The following is a 13314-nucleotide window of genomic DNA, read 5'->3' on the forward strand; positions in this document are numbered from 1 at the left end:
CACTTCATCTGCAGTTAAAAGTACAACAAGTTTGTGTATAGGTTTGTTTAAATATGATGACGGGCCCTGGCATTTGCCATGATCATCCAAATGTCCATCTGCCATTAGCAACCTGACCGTTCTGACTAAGCCATCTTTACTAGGGTAAATGTGCACCACTCTGCCAAGTGGCCACTTGTTGAGTCCACTTTTGTCTGACTTGGAAACTTTGAAAAAATTCATTGGCACAGTATTGCACTCTTCTCCAACATCTGTGACAATAGATATCGCCTCTTTGAAATTCTCTTGGAGGTGGTAACACTCGCTTGGGTTTCATTGTGAGGAGATGATTCGGTGTTAATGGCCCTGGAGCCTCCACGTTACATAGGTGATCAACACTGAGAGGTCTTGAGTTGATAATGCATTCGACTTCTGTTATGAATGTACGCAAAGTCTCATCATCGAGTTGGCTCCTGGCCTTTGACAGTAATGGTTCCAACGCATTGTGTACACAGCAGACCAACCGTTCCCAGCTACCTCCCATATGACTGGAATGGGGGACGTTCATTTTGAATGGGATCCACTGACAACCATTCCTTAGAAAATACTCGTGAACGAGATCTTGATCCTTCTCGGACATCGCTGTCTTTAATTTGTTTTGTGCCCCCATGAAATTTGCTCCCTGGTCAGACCTCAACTGCCCACAGTGCCTCTCTTATTTATGAAACGGCTCAATGCATCAATGAAGGAAGGGAATTGGCAGTGTCCAAGTGAACACTTCTTGACCCCATACAGGTGAACAATACTCCATAGCACTTGACATCACTCCTCCTCTCTTTAATGATGAACGGTCCAAAGAAATCAATGGCACTATAGGAAAAAAGGAGAGCTGGCTCAAGCCTGTTGTCAGGAAGAAAAGCCATCTTCTGCAGTTCCGTGGGTCTGCGTAGTCGTCTACACGTTACACAGCTTGATATGAACCTCAATACTGCGGAAGATCCACTGATCAACCAATAGCCACCTGGACAAAGCTCATTATGTATCATCTCGTGACCCATGTGATTCACTTTCAGGAGGTGATGTCGAATCAACAGATTGGTCAAATGGCCCTTTTGTGGAATAATGACTTGATGCTTCATATCAATTGGAACATTTGCTCTTCTAATACGTCCACCAACACAAATCAGTCCATCTTGGTCTACAAAGGGATCTAGTTTGTGCAACGAACTAGACTTTCTTGATGCTAGGCTTCTTCCTCTAACTTGTAAGTTACAGAGAATTTGAAGCTCCTCATGGAAATGTCCGTACTGCAAACACCTGATGATGGTCTGCTCTGCCTCTTGAAGTTCTGACACAGTAACCTTAGGCACTATCCTCTTAACCACTGCCTTTGACCTTGTCACTGGTTTTCCTCGCTTTTTCACTTCTCTTCCTTGAAGTTTGGACTTCAGTCGTAAACATAGGGCTATGACCTTCATAGCTTGGTACCATCTGGATACACCATCCAGTCTGCGTGTCTCGAAACGATCAGGAAATAAGTAAATAATAAAATAAGTAATAAGTTTTGTGTTTTAGGGGTGTTACATGTGCCTTTCCAACAATGAAAGAACAGTGAGCTTGGCCATGTTCGTTAATCAGTCTAAGATGAGAGCATTGACCATAGCCATCCACTAAAACATCTGAAAAGTAGTGCATTTCTACTGCTTTCATGGGGCCAAAATTGTTTGGCTTGAAACATCGTGGTATTTCCAGTTTCTCCAACTCTGTGATTTCTTGGCGCCACTTCTCCCACTGTGGGCGTATGTATTCAGGAATGGGGCTATCCCAGTCAAACTTGTCTTTGCACATCTGCTGGAGTATCTGTTTTCCTTTGAGTGTTACAAGGGCTATGTACCCATTAGGATCATATATGGAGCCAACAGTCGACAAGATGCCTTGTCAGGTCAAATCCAAAACTTCTAGGCCAGAAATCTTTCTGGTATGGATATGTGCATTCTGTTCTTACATTGTGTCAATAGGAGCTGAGTTGACGGCCCTTGTAGATTTAACCATTTGTAAAGAGTTTAAGACATACAACTGACATTTGAATGGTCGTCTAGGACTGCATACTGCAATATTTCCTTGTCTGGCTCTCCCACTGGCCTAACCCACACTGACAATCATAGTGTGATCAAATCCTCTGTTTTGATCTGGAATTTGACATACACTCATACAATTCGAGAAAACTGCACTGTTCTGTGTTCGTTCTCTGTGAAGGCAGGTGGGATGCATTTGTGAGCAAGTTCTGCATTTCGATCTTGCTCTACAGTTTGCTATTTGGTGACTGCTACTGGCTGCACATCCCATGCACAAACATTCTTGGAAGAAGAAGTCTCTCCTTTCATTGAAAGGCTTTTTACAAAAGTCATTGCAATCTTCTAACTTATGTACTGCACCACAGAACAGACAGATGTTCACTTTGGCTGGACCAGAGTGGCTTAGTTTACTAGCACTACTAGAATCTGTTTCACGGTTACCACGGCTAACAGCTGATGTGGCAAGGGACCTACCCTTGTTCCTATCTGGCCTCTGCCTAACTGTTTAAATTTGGACTGCTTGAATTGGACAGGCTTTCTAGTTCTGGTATGTTTGCTTTATCTGCTGCTTCTCTGATGAAACTGGCAAACTTGGAAAAGGTGGCGTAACCAGCTTCATCATGGACACAGACATTTAGCTTTGTTAAGTTCAAATTCTCTCAACAGTTCAAATTCCTCCAGCTTTTGTTCCTGATGTACCTTTGCCAATTTCAGTTCCCTTTCTTGCTTAGCTATCTTGACCTGTAAGGCTGCCTTTTCCTTCTGAAGCTCATATTTATCAATCTTAGTCTGGGATTCAGAGTTAGTGTGGTAGACCGACCACTTTGTTTACTTATTTTGCTTCTATTCGAGCCCTTAGAGCTTGTAGAACAAGATTCCAATGTTGCTTGCTCCAAGTACTTTATTTCCTCCATTACATCACTTTCAAAATTTCTCCATTCACTGTGCACTTGCTCCCAAATGGCATTAACCGAGACAATTTCTTGACCGTGAGCAACTTCTTTGATCTCAGGATACAAATCCTCAAATTCACTCCCGAGTACTTGGGCTTTGCTTAATTCCTGTTTCCTTACATACACTTAACTACACTTTCCTCGAAGAAGCAAGGTTTTCCTCAAAGTTTTGGTAAGTGCAGTTTTCTTAGACTTCAAACTGTTTACTTTCATGTCGATTTGATACTGAAGACCCTTTTCAGTTAACTTTCTACTTTGGGGTATCTCAACAGAGGAATATTTTTGTTCCACAGTTGTACAACTAGCTCAATTTTCTTCAGTAGTCTCAGGAAAATCAAGATGTAAATTGTCATTCACCACATGCGATAATTCATCTGTAAAATGTTCCTTACGTTCCACAGAATCACTTGATTCATCATCAATGTGAGAAATTCAGCAATTGTGTTCTCAGACATCTGACCTGTCTCAAGACATAACGAGTTCCTGAATCCAGACTGATTTTACGTACGTGAACTTCTTCATTGAGGAAATAGACCTCAAAACCACTTGAAAATCTGATCCGAACCTTCTTCACGGAAACATGATCAACCAGTGTCGAACAGGATTTAAGTTCTTCGCCTTGGCCATCCTTGAGTTCTTGACGAATAGTTGTTTAAGTTGTTATTGTGGCTGCCTCTAAACGTTGCACTTGCAAGGTCCGAAGGAGTTTCCACGATAAAAATACTACCGTTGTTATTCGCAAGATGAACACTTTAATCTTCAGATAACAACTTAAGTTCTCCTTTACAAATGCAAATGGCCTGAGGTTTTCATTGATGGAAAACTATGCATCACACTTGTGATGAGATAAAAACATGGCTGCCCTCATGGTTGAGCGGTCACCTGGCAAATTGGTGACAACCACTGACCTTACTAAACGCGTACTACATTATCGCTGTAGTATCACTGGATCATCTTATTAAACTGTTCACAGGGTGTGGCATTGAAATTTTGTATTACTTGCATAAGAAGCAAAACATTCCTCCTCCTCCTTGGTGAGTCAAACCCGATTTCATGCAAGTGTTTAGGTTCTTGTGGAGCAACCAGTTGTGCACAAATCTGTCCTATCTAGGCCTCAGCTGAAACATTCAGGCTTTAGTTTGGCAATAACCATGCCTGATATTCTAGAGAGGTCTTATCCATGTAGTCATGGGGCTTAAGCTGTTTACGTCCTTGGCTTCCACATGGGGACACAACCATCGTGTGACAAGCAACCCATCTTTTGCTATTTGTTGCCAAGTTGCAGTGGAAAGATTTCTCAGTTTCAGGTGGAGGCATATTCATAATTGAGTAGAAGTGGCCTGAAATAAGACATTAAGACTGTAATTAAAGGGGAAAATTTAAAAAAAAAATCTATATAACTAAATTTTAAGAACATAAAAAGTATTGCAAGTCATAAAGTGATAATCTAATCTACAATATCTCTACTCTGATTTATCTATGTTTATTTAATTTTGGTTTTAAATGAAAGTAAAGATTAGCATAGTCAAATGTTTTAAGAAAGCGAGTTCCACAGTTTAGCACCACTTAAGGAAAAGTTTTTTTGAGGTATTTGGTTTTTTACCACTTTTCCTTGATTTCCAGGCCAAGGGAACTGACGACAAAGTAAACAAAACCCTTCTCAACACTGGCATGATGACGTTCAGTGTCAGTGTCAGTTACTTTAGTATCCTGAATAACAATCAGCTCTAGGCCACCTTTTCATTAGAAGTTTGATAGATTTCATTGGCATATACTGTTTGAGAAAAGTGTACCACTTATACTTGATCCTTGCTTGTTCCACTGCCTACTTGCTGTTGGGGTTATAACAGTAAGAGAAATTGGCTGTTAAGCTTACTAGGAATGGCCTTAGTTGATACGGTGTATCTGCCTTAGCAGAATCACAAGCCGTTGTCTAAGAGTTATCATATAATATATATTTATATCCAGGAGTCTTCCTCTTGGTGTTACCTTTGCAAATTCAGGGATGCCTAACATGTAATAATCTTTCCAATACTCTGAAAGTGGTGACAAATAATGGATGCTCATGGCAATTGCCAACCTAGAAAAAAAATCTCCCTAAAGTCAATTCCCTTGAGGAGGTGGGATTTCTTTTCCACTTGGACTTTGAATTACAGACCTGTTTGTTTCAAAAACAGTTTGAGTCAGCATGTAGTTGTTATCAAGGAGAAAGGAATCCAGTGGGGACATTTAAACTCAGGAAGTGCTTGTGCATCAGGAGGTGCTTCTGTCCTCTACAAACCATTAAAACAATAGTTATCTGGCCTCTTTGCTGCTCTTACATCGCCATTATCTGCCTCCTCTTTTTTTATCCTCATTGACTATGTTTCTTAGACCAATTTTATCATAATCTGGCTCCTGAATTAGCTTTGTCCTTTTTATTTTTCAAATCCTTTAATGTAGAGTCGAAACCACCTTCCAGAATAGAGAAGTTTCTGGCAAAATAATTTGGTGCTCTCTCTCCCTCTCTTATTTCTATCTACATTTATTACGGTATTAACATTGCTGATCCTAGCAATATGCAGGACACGTGTCATATGAACTTTGTAATAGATCTTGCTCACTGTGAAGTCTCTGTGGCTCGGTGGTAGAGCATCATCCTGAAGTTTGCTAGAGGGCGAACGGCAACACCATCTGACAGCTGGCTCTTCTGAGCATTTAGGAGAATCTCAGAGCCGGATTCATCTTGGTAGAGCTCCAGGACAATAAGGGTGACGTCTGCACTGTTCGAGTTGAGGCTCATGAGATCTCTGAAGCTGATTTTGTTACCATTAAGGCAAACAATTGTTGCAAACTGCGGGGCTATGGCTGACTTAACACTGACAAGTGCTGGTATGGGAGATGGCGTTGTTCCTGCTGGCACTGCTTGGAGTGAAGCTGCTGGTTTTCTCCTCTTGATAGTATTAGGAGTCGGTTGTTCTGGCAGTGGGAGTACATCGCAGAAAGAAGCAACGAGTTCTTTGTTTCTGTACTTCACTGTAAGGAGTTCTTCGAAAGGATCCACCACTCTGATCACGGCCGGTTTTCTGATGCCCTAGACGTTGATTGAAACTTCGTCGCCTGGCAGCAACTTGTTGAAGTTCATGCTGGGTCTCCAATGCTTCATGGTGTGATTGTCAATCATTGTACATGGGCAAACTCAGTTGACGCTGAGAACTGCATCAAACTGTCGGCTCCAACCATTGAAGGTAACCTTGTTTCTGACTTAAGATGGTGCATAGATACTGTCGACTGTCAAGAAGACCTTCGCATTTTTTCCCGATTTCATAAGCCATAGTGCCTTTTTCATTTTCCCCTACCTGAAGTTACGCATGGTCTCTTTCTCTTTCTAGCTTACTTGCATTTTCCTGTGCAACGTTTTTTTAATGGGTGCATTTCCGTACTGAGCGCAGAATCTGAAGTTCTTATCTTCTTGAAGTTCTTTAGCTTTGATTCCTCGTGGGGACTCAGAATTTTTTTTCTTTGTTCCAACGCTCGTAATGAGACATGCTGGCAGGTGGAACTTAAATCTTTTCTTGTCAACAAATATTTGCAATAAAGCGTTATGAAAACAACTCAAACCCTGCTAAAATAGCAATTCTGTGCATATTTTGCAAAATTAACAATTAGTGACTGGTAATGACTAAAGGAAAGATAGATGATAGATAGATAGATAGATAGACTGTTTATTCACAAATACATCGCAGTCATTAGACTGAATTGCGTATTTCACAGAGAAATATATAAATAGGCCAATGTTAGAACTAATCACAAACATATGTACATGATATAAAAATATAAGTATCTAATGGGATTAAAATATGTATAGTTACTAGCTAAGTACTACGTGTTGTTTGTTGCTAGGCATCTTTGGACATTGCATACACAAAGGACTGTCTAAAGCGGTCTGTGTGCGAGCGTGGTAGATTATATATATGTTCTCTGTTGTCGCAGGCAGTAGCTTTGGTAATTTCTTGGAGGCAGTAAGTTGTGTAGTTTATGCCCCGAGTTGCTGGCGATTGAATCAAAGAGTCGTTTACATAGTTCATTGCGTCTCTCTTTTAGCATTGGCAGGCCTAGTCTGTCCAAGTAGTCCTGATATGACATATCTGGGAGAATTATGGAAAGAACTCTTTTCTGTATTCTCTCTATATCCTCACTGAGGTAAGCGGGAAGCACATGATGGAAGAGGGGAGCGCAATATTCTAGAACAGATCTGAAAGCGATTAAAGGTAATCAAGGTTATTCTGCTACAATAATAATACTGATAAAACTAAAAGGTTTAATATAACACTAGTATCCTAATGTTCAAAAGCGTTTTACAGCGCCAGTGAAAATCTTAAAACACTCAGAATAAGAATCAGTCTAAAAGTAATAACAAAAGGTTTTTTAAGTCTGTTTTTTTTTTATCTTAAACTCACACATCTTAAAGGATATTTCACAGAGGTACCACCATTAATAGAAACATATTGCATAAGATCAGACAGGTTCATGTAAGATTGTAACCATAGTAGATGCTCACCAGTCATACCAAAAAATGAGAGAGCAGAATGTCATAATAAACAGTATCAAAAACAGGAGATAAATTATCTCCTTTCTCAAGCAATTCTTTGACCTTGTCCAAGTTATGAGCCCAGCACAAAGATTTTTCTTCATTCAGCTAATCAATAAGCCTAGAGGTAAATCTATATTGATCTTTGTTGGCTTTCCATCAAAGCCAAGGAATATGGGAATCGGCAGTGTTGGAATTTGCCCCCTTATGATCAGATAATTAGTCGTTTAGCATTTGGTTCATCAAATCAAGGACTCTATGGCCATGGCTACATCTACAAGATTTGTCTTGATTATTCAATAGAACGGTGAGAGCTTTGACTCTGCCGTCTCCTTCCAATAACTCATGACATACCCTTCAATGATCAGTTGATCATTAGCTTAAGATGCATTAGCATTAGAGCACTCAGAGCACTAAAACTAGTACACTAATTAGCAGAGCACTAATTAGCATTAGAGCACTCAGAGCACTAAAACTTAAAGCTTATTAGTAAACCATATGCGACAAACACAAGATTAATGTTGAAGACAACTTTTATGGAAATCAGTGATAGAGTATCTAAGAATAGTGGTCATTTATATTAATCATCCGTGAGTAGTGAGACGCCGCAGTCTGTACATCTTCCTGTGAACACCCAGTTCACCTTGGTACCTCTAATTTTTGCATCCATTTCCTACAGCTACAGTGGTGAATCTTTGGGCGTTCGTGGCCGACTTTGTTGAAGAGCGACGTTAGACTTCATTGCGCAGGCTGGGCAGACGACATGGTTTGTATGCGACATATACAGCGTTACCCCTTCACGCCGTTGGTCTGTTTTAGACTGTTTAAGTCGCACTGTCCAGTAGTGCTCCCCGGTCTGAGACTGGTGAGAATTGATGTTGCTGAGTGTGAGATGCCAAGAGGAGTCAAAGGGTTTGGTGCCGTTAACAGTAAACTTGCTTGCTCGTAAGAGTAAGAAATGACCACAGGTGATTGCTGACCAGAAGACGATATCGTTACTAGAGAGAAAATTCACAAAAGGATGGATCTTGCATAAGAGATCAAAGGTGATGGGCATTTTTGGCTTCGGTGAAGTGAAATGTTTCTGTTCAATACCATGCAGAGTTTGTTTTAGCCGTAGACCAGGAAGCAGTGGATTGCTGTAGCCATTAGCAACATGAAGAGAGCGAATACCAGCCAGGTAAACACTAATGGATTGAGGATTTATGTGTGCTGCAAGATGCATAACAAACAAGATGAGCGTGTCCTCTGATGCCGGCAAGGGGCTCAGGCCGTAAGGCTGCATGGCTGGCATCAGTAAAAAGTTCCAAGGAAGAATTGGGTAGCCATGTGTCTTGATAAAAGAAGCTACAGCCGTTCCACGAGGTAAGAAAGGTTTGCCACCAGTGAATTTCCTTACGGAATGCGAAGGTGAGACGGATTCGATGTGAAGGGTGGCTAGCTTTGCTGTGTAGATCGATCATGCGAAGAACGAAAGTTCTTCCAGTGCGACATACAGACGGAATGAAGTGAAGCTTTCCAATCAACGATTGTAGTTGACGCTTCGTACAGTGTTTATGTGATGACCACTTGACCAACATATGCAATACTCTGGCTATTCTGGTTTGATCAATTCTTGCTTCCTAAGCAAGAGAATCTAATTCAATCCCAAGAAGAATCAAGTTTGTTGTCAGCAGGACTGTCTTTGCCGGGTTCGTAGTGAAGCTGAGATGCTCACATGTTCCCAACATAAGTTCAAGCGAGGTCCGGCAATGTGGATTCGGGGAAGGTGGTCCACAAGTCCAGAAGTCGTTAAGATAGTTCCAAATGGGGGAGGCTCCCCTAGACGACATGACAAACTTGAGGCCCTCGATGAATTTTAGAAAAAAGGCTGACGAACTTCGAAGACCAAAGGGAAGAAAGGTGTCTATAAAATAACCGGGCACAACAGTACCATCGATCTCCACAGGCCAGGTAGATCCAAGAAATTCCCAGTCCTGTGCGTTAATCAGAATGTGTCGAAATGCATCTGAGAGATCCAGTTTACTCATTAGAGCACCAGTTCCAAATTGCTTGAGTAGTGTGATTGCGCCGTCGAGCGAATCGTAAGTGATGTAAACAAATCCTTGGGGATACCATCATTAACTGAAAGGCCAGCGGGCCACGATAAATCATGTATTATACGCCACTTGACAGGCACTGAGTGCTTCTTAGGAATCGCACCCAAAGGTGAACCAGTGAAATTCTCAAAGGGCGGGGTAAGAAACGGTCCAACTTTACCGTAAAGGTCAAGTTCACATTCGATCTCGCTGGCTACAGGCTCAGGGTTGAGGATAAATGATTGGTGTGTATTTGGTAATCACGGGAAACGGGTTGATAACCAATGCATACTCCAAATTGAATGTCATGTAATAAATCATTTACGAAATCAGTGTCCGGGTGTGCCCACAGACATGAGCGCCACATCTGTGGGTTGAATGGCGATTTAATTTCCGGCAGGGCCTGGGCAATCGGCCTTGGGGTGGTCCCCCATACAAGCTTTGCAAACGTGGGCTCGTTTACAGGCGTCGCCGAGATTGCCCCATTTTGGCTGGTACAGGTTGCAGCCCTCCTGTCCTGTAGCAGTGAACCACTTGTCGAATTTCCATGAGTCAGGTGCGCTCGCTCCGGAGAACTGGGAGCTGGTGCCCGCGGGTTTTGCCGCTTCTTGAGGCTTCTCCTGCGCGAGAAAGGGACAATCCCGAACAAGATGATCGAAGGACTTGCAACTTGTACACTGCTTTGGGTGGGCGCGGAGAGCGGAGGCGTCAAGGATGGTGGTGTAAAGTGTGGTGTCAAAGACATAGAGACGGATATCTTTGCGCGAGGCCGCACGTGTGAGTCTGTACATCGAACATGTACACGCAAGGCCACCGAAATTTGCGGTTGGCGAGTTGAATTTGTTCTCGATACGCTGCCAGCTCCAAATAGCGCTCTGGTTGTGCTGAAACAATTTCCAATTCGTATTTGGTCCACACTTGGAGCCATAAATCGAAGGAATCGATGAGGCGCTTGCGTCGTGGCCTGGAGATAGCGATCAGCTCACCGGAAAGCGAGCGCAACATCCCTTCATCGCTCGGGCTTGATCACAAAACACTTAGGGCAGATAAAACGTCAGAGAAATCCAAGTACTCACCATTTACGGCAGCTGGGGCGAATTTCTCAGGTAAATGATGGGGTTTGGAGGCACCGCTAACGGACGGCAAGTTATCAGGACCACTTGGATGACTAGCCTCGTTAACTGGTTTGGGGGCGTTCTCGACAGAGATTTCCTCCATGCGCTTCTTCATCGTTGTCTGCTCTTTTGCGAGGCCTTCCAGCTGCAGAGACAGGTTTTGCATGGCTTCAAGAAGGTACTGCGACTGATCCTGCTCCTGTCCCGTTGAAGGGCTGAGTAGTGGAATCAACTTGACATGGCGGTGATGTCGTGTGCTCTGATAATTCTTGTGCTGCATTACTTTCCTGGGTTAAGGACGGTCCAGCGCAGTACTTGCCTGAAAAACCGAAGGTATGATCCTTCTTCGGCGTTTTGCAACTGGGGCAGAGCGAAGAGCGTTTGGGTTTGCCCATAATAGCGAAGAAATTACAAAACAAAACTACGGAGCGATAACGTGAACAGAACGAACGATCAAACAAACGCGTGCCGAGATATGAAACGCGATCCTATTTACAATTCCTGCTAACTGTTAACTTCTATTAACCTATTAATACCACAAAGAGGAAAAGGATCCTGTTTAGTTATTAATGACAGCTGAGAATGGAAATAAACTGACTGTCAATAGGAAGACAAACATTTTAAATCATCTTCATAAAAAACCTAAGAGAAGTATAATATCCAAGTAACTTAATTGTTTGAAAATCTAAAACTGACATAACTTTTCTTCGTTTTCTTTCTTTTGTTTCTTTCTTTGCTTTTTCAAGTGTTTAGGTTCATGTGGAACAACCAGTTGTGCACAAATCTGTCCTATCTAGGCCTAAGCTGAGATTTTTTGTTAGCTGATAGGTGTTAGTAATAGTCTTCACCATACTTGTAGAAGTTTTACATAATGATGTCTTTTGAAAGGGAACATAGTGTTTCGACTTCTTTCATAGTCAGAGCTGTGTCTCCAGGTGATTTCTCTACGTTTTGCATTACTTCTTTTGGTTGTAATATTATCATCCTTCCCTCCCTTGGTTATTGAGGAAACGATCAGTTCATGTGTACTCTAACTCTGAAACATCTTTACTTGATTTGCACTGACATAAGCTGTTATCTGGATGCTTCCTCAGCTTAATATGCTTTACCTCTCTCCCCTCTATTTTTACTTTATTTAGTTCTTGGTGATACTTCTGGAAAAGCTGAACAGTGCACTAAGGGACTGCGTTTGCCCATTTCTGAAGTGTTTGTGTGACCATATAGGGGTGAAGCAAAGCATATGCTCTAAGGTGCTGTTGACCTTAAAGAACTGCTCATCTGCAATATCAGGTCGATTAAACAAAGAAACATTGTCTGTAAAGCAACCTTACTGTATGAAACACTCAGAATAAAACTGTTCAGAACTGACCAGGGCCTTAGTTCATTTTGCTTATTTTGATCATTTTTTTCTTCAAAGGCCTCTGATCACCTTTCATCTCTTGGTACTTGCATTTAGCTTGGCAATAACCATGCCTGATATTCCAGAGAAGTCTTATCCATCCAGTCGTGAGGCTTAGGGGCCTCCACTTGGTGACACAACCATTGTGTGACAAGCAACCCGTCTTTAGCCATTTATTGCCAAGTTTCAGTGAAAAGATTTCTCAGTTCCAGGGGGAGGCATATTCTTAACTGAGTAGAGGTTAGCTTAAATAAGACATTAAGACTGTATTTAAAAGGGAAAATGAAAAAAAAACCAAAATCTAAATAACTAAATTTTAAGAACATCAAAAGTATTGCAAGACATAAAGTGATAATCTTATCTACAATATCTCTATTCTGATTTAGCTATATTTAGTTAATTTTGGCTGTAAATGAAAGTAAAGATTAGCATAGTCAAATGTGTTAAGAAAGCAAGCTCCATTGGCATATACTGTGTGAGAGAAGTGTACCCCATATACTTGATCCTTACTTCTTCCATTGCCTGCTTGCTATTGGGGTTATAACGCTGAGACAAATTGGCTGTTAAGCTTGTTAGAAATGACCTTAGTTGGTAGAGTGTGTATGCCTCAGCAGAATGACAAGCTAGCGTCTAAGAGTTATCATTCAGATCTAAATATGTATTTATATGCAGGAGTCTTTTTCTTGGCGTCACCTTTGCAAATTCAGGGATGCCCTAAATGTAATAATCTTTCCAATACTCTGTATGTGATGACAAATAATGGATGCTCATGGCAATTATCAACCTAGAAAGGAAATCTCCCTAAAGTCAATTCCCTCGACAAGGAGGGATTTCTTTTCCACTTGGACTCTGAACTGCGGACCTGCTTGTTTCTCAAACAGTTTAAGTCAGCATGCAGTTGTTAACAATGAGAAAGTAATCCTGTGGTGACATTTGAACTCAGGAAGTGCTTCTGCATCGTGAGGTGCTTCTGTCCACTACAAACCACTAAGACAATAGTTGTTTGGCCTCTCTGGTGCTCTTACATCGCCATTATCCACCTCCTCTTTTTTATCCTCAATGATGTTTCTCAGACCAATTTTGTCATTATCTGGCTCCTAAAGTAGCTTTGTCCTTTTTATTTTTCAAATCCTTTAATGTCAGAG

Source organism: Pocillopora damicornis, chromosome 9 (genome assembly GCF_964200805.1).
Source record: "Pocillopora damicornis chromosome 9, jaPocDami1.2, whole genome shotgun sequence".
Taxonomy (NCBI): domain Eukaryota; kingdom Metazoa; phylum Cnidaria; class Anthozoa; order Scleractinia; family Pocilloporidae; genus Pocillopora; species Pocillopora damicornis.